This window comes from Aedes albopictus, chromosome 3, assembly GCF_035046485.1.
Source record: "Aedes albopictus strain Foshan chromosome 3, AalbF5, whole genome shotgun sequence".
NCBI lineage: Eukaryota > Metazoa > Arthropoda > Insecta > Diptera > Culicidae > Aedes > Aedes albopictus.
In genome coordinates, this window is record NC_085138.1 from 131,731,687 (window position 1) to 131,736,635 (window position 4,949).

Genomic DNA, 4,949 nt, shown 5'->3' on the forward strand with positions numbered 1-4,949 from the left:
GTGTCAGGTCTTGTGAATGTCGTGTACCTAGTTCTTACGTTAGCAAAACAAACCAATAAGTGCTATAATGATTTATTCTTGGATAACAATGCTTTAAATATAATTTATATATATTAGAAATAAAAGTGTTTAATAGCTTTCGTAATATAAGTTATCAACTTTTACTGTATTTAACTGTTATTAACTGTTATTTAACTTTACTGTAACAAACATATATGTTCAATCCATGCCTGTCTAATTTTTTGTTGAGATGACTTTTATATGGTGAGATTTTGAAAACTAGCAAAGCTTCTATTTTTACAGATTCTTGCCAAAAACAAAAACTATAGCGATATTTCTAAAGTACACTAAATAAAAATGATAGAATTCAATGCCGTTTAAAAATTTCTAATATTTTAGAAGAAATTTCTAGACCATTTTTTGAGCTCTCTCTCTCTCTTCTTGGCGTAACGTCCTCACTGGGACAAAGCCTGCTTCTCAGCTTAGTGTTCTATGAGCACTTCCACAGTTATTAACTGAGAGCTTCCTCTGCCAATGACCATTTTGCATGTGTACAGGGGATACTCAAAATAACTGGGACACTTTTCAAAAAATGTTCAACTCGCTGTAACTTTTTGAAAAGGGCGTCAAATATTCTCAAATTTTTACTGTGAGTTCATCAACTAGTTGTGTATCAGTGGTTCAAATTTGGAGAAGATCGGGCTATTCTTCACGAAGATATAAGGATTCTTGAAAAGGGTATAATTATTCGATAGCCAACTTTGAGCTTTTATATCTCCGGATTCAATGAACTGATTGCAATGAAATGTTGACCATTCATGACTTATATGATGAACTCTTAAAAACGTTTAACCTAACTTAAAATTTTTAACAAGAGAAAAAGTTATAACGATTTCATTCATTTCACGATTTTTTAGTAAATTCATCAATTTCTAATATGCATCCCATTACTTTCTCAATTTATTAGCGGCTATGTTGTAACTTTCCTTCAAAACACATTTATATATATAAGTCATTTAGAGGGAAATTAATTGAACTATAATTTACATCTTGAATTTTGAAACAATGTTGAAGTTTTCGATAATCTGGTGTTTTATTAGAAAAATAATCTAATCGTTATAATTTTCTTCCGTGTTAAGAATTTTAAGTTATGTCAAAGGTTTTTCATAGCTCATTATACAAGTCATGAATGGTCAACATTTCATTGCATTCGGTTCATTGGATCCGGAGATATAACAGCTCAAAGTTGGCTATCGGATAATTTTACCATTTTCTAGAAACTTTATAACTCCATGGACAGTGATCCGATCTTCTCCAAAATTGGACTACTGATACACAACTAGTTGATGAATTTACAGTAAAAAATTGAGAATATTTGATGCCCTTTTCAAAAAGTTACAGCGAGTTGAACATTTTTTGAAAAGTGAAAATTTTACCTGTCCCAGTTATTTTGAGTAACCCCTGTATATCGTGTGGCAGGCACGAAGATACTCTATGCCCAAGGAAGTCAAGGAAGTTTCCTTTACGAAAAGATCCTGGACCGACCGGGAATCGAACCCGTCACCCTCAGCATGGTCATGCTGAATACCCGTGCGTTTACCACCTCGGCTATATGGGCCCCCTTTTTGAGCTAAACATCGATAATTTATGAAGCAAACGTCACTGCACCACGGGCAACCCGTGACAGGCCCCGGCAGAATTCTGTTGAAAAATTTAAACTCTTAGTCAAAAAATTCCTAAACCCCAAAACAATGAAAATGCAACTTTAAGGCGAAATTGATCAGCATGCAACGAAACATCGAAAAGTCTAGTAAACTACTTTCTCCTATTCATTGTGTGCTTCTAAACCCGAATAATGCATAAAAACTCTTACTACTAGTAAAATCGACTGTTGAAAAGCAAAATTAAATTTTGAAACTGCTCCATGAAAGTCTGAAGGTTGGCTATTTCCTTTTATATACGCGAATTCTCCACAATAAATAACTACTTTATCGAAAAAACTGTTTGAACTGATTCATGTTCAGAATTTCTACATTACTTCACAATCAAGGTTCCACTAAAATGTGAACACAAAATGTTTCTAGGAATCTCTAGTGACAACCAATTGTTTAATATCAACGATTTGAGCTGTGTAAGAAACACATTGAAAATCATTTAAAAAAAATAAAGCAAGACTAACTTTTTTTTCTGAAATTTTCATAGTTCACACCCACTTTTAGACATCTATAAACAAAATGAAATAAATACATAGTTTATGATCATGACGACGTTTGGAAGTTCCTGCAATGGAATTACAATTCAGTACCCGAGTGCAGGGATGGGAACACTCACTTTCAAAGAGTTACACTCACTTGCTATTTTCTCAGCTCAGAAGCGTGCAATCAAGAAACGATGTATGGATGACTTTTGCATTGTGGTTTTGTCTAAAACTTTGCCGAATAGAGTAGGGGTCGCACACGCACACCAAAGTCGTGACAGAGTTGTAAAAGCGACTCTCCACGAGGTGAGTGTAATTTACATTCACCTCGTGGAGAGTTGCCTTCGCAGCTCCCTCACGACTTCAGTATGCGTGTGCGACTCCTACTCTATTTGGCAAAGTTTTAGACAAAACCACAATGCGAAAGTCGTCCATACATCGTATCTTGATTGCACTCTTCAGAGCTGAGAAAATATCAAGTGAGTGTAACTCTTTGCAAGTGAGTGTTCCCATCCTTGCCCGAGTGATTATTTTTTGGGGTCTCCAGTTAGCCTAGTGGTTAAGGCTAAGGATCGCCAATCAGGAGACGGCGGGTTCGATTCCCGTTCTGGTCGGGAAAATTTTTTCGACTCCTTGGGCATAGTATATCATTGTACTTGCCTCACAATATACAGATTCATGCAATGGCAGGCAAAAAAAGCCCTTCTATTAATAACTGTGGAAGTGCTCAATGAACTCTAAGTTGAAGCGAGGCAGGCTAAGTCCCAGTGGGGACGTAGAGCCATAGAGAAGGAAAAGAAGGAGCAGATTAGAACACATGATTATCACCTCGAGGACCTGGGATCGAATATCACTCCCGAGAAATTCACAAAATCTGGATTCTTCCTTCGGTGGAAAGTGAAGCCGTTTAAAAATCTCGTTTATAAAGACATAAAAAAGCATACAAGCGAGCTTCAGGGGAATTTTAGGACGTTTTAGGACGTTTCAAGGGGTTTCAGAGGCATTCCCGAAAATTTTATGGAATATCACAAATGTTGAGATGAACTTTAAAGGCGTTTCAGAGGCTTGCCAAAGGACTTCAAGACGTTTCAAGGTGTTTCCGTAAATTCCAAATAGTTTGGGGGCTTTCAGAAGAGATCTAGAGGGATTTCAAGGATTTTTAGGGGTTCCAGAGAGATTTTAGGCTTTACTGGCTGTTAGGTGGGCTTTAGAGGATTTCAGAAGGTTTCAAGGAGACCCTTGAAGAGTCGTTGAACTCACCACCTACCAGAGCTTATTGAAGGTGTGTGATTATGAACCTTATTTATATAGCTCTTACAGACAACTAGTTACGTTTGTAGATCCGAGGACCTATACGCGAGGGAGTTCTTGGAGATCCTCAAACAGACATTGAACTCACTACCATGCCAGGGCCCGTGGTGCAGTGGTCGGTCACACGTTCCCTTCATTAGCGCATGGTCATGGGTTGGATCTTAACCCCGGCACTTCGTCAGTTGCTCTACCAGATCGATCGGAGAAACTATATTTTAGCGCCAGCCGTTTTAAGTTTTCATACGATTTACTATGGGGAAAATCACTTTTTCAAAGAAATATCGCCATAGGTTGTCCCTTAACCCTTAAAAATAAATCGATGAATGATTTCTGTTGGAAATTTTACGAGGAATAAACCCTCTGTAGACCGCAAAGCGATCTAAGGAATGGGGAAAAAGTTATTGACTGAAAACCGAATGACATGCCAACGCTGTTTAACATGTAAGGAATAACAATAAATAATAAAATCTCGTCATTTTATCGCTCAGGTGAGGCTTAATAACTTTTTCCACGAATGTCGCATCGCTTTGCGGTCTTCGGAAGACTAATTCATCGTGAAGTTATCTACAGAAATCATTCAACGACATATTTCTAAGGATCAATGAGTGACCTCAAGCGATTTTTCTTTGAAGAAATAAATTTTCCCCATAGTAAATCGTATGAAAAACTAAGAATGGCGGGCGCTAAAATATAGTTTCTTCGAACGATCTGAAATTTTGCACAGTGGATATGGGACCAAAATGGAACTCAAAAAGTATACAGGAGTTGGAGTTTTTCCATTTTTTGTATTTTTCCATATAAACCGTGTACCAGACTAATGCATATGCTTGCACGCGGTTTCTCTCTTGAGGCATGTGCGGCAGTCAGAAATGATCGTACTCAAGGGTATTTTTTATAATTGCAAAAAATGTTGTATGCAACTCATTGCAGAACTCGATGTTATCAGCACTCGTCGTTTTTATCCAACTCGGCAAACCTCGTTGGATAAATGTACGGTTCGTGCTGAAAAAATCATCATTTTGCAACTTGTTGCATAGATACCTATTACGTTGTAAAAACGTCAACATTTCACTGACCAAAAGAGAACTAAAACGACCAACTTCTTTCATTAAATCAAAAGTGTAGAAAAGTACTACTTTTCGACGCTTGTGCTGAAAAGTAACACTTTCGGCACTTTTGTCAACATACATTTTGTAATCTATGTAACCTAGAAAAAATGTTATTCATACCTCATTTTTCGTAATGACAAAACATTTTGTATGCAACTCGTAGTAAAACTCGGTTTTTTCAGCATCGTATATATCCAACACGGCCAGCCTCGTTGAATTAATGTACGACTCGTACTGATAAGAAACAAAATGTTACAACTTGTTGCATAAATAACTATTAAGTAATACCTTAATGGAGGTATCTGATTAGATTTTACCTAAATGAATTCTAC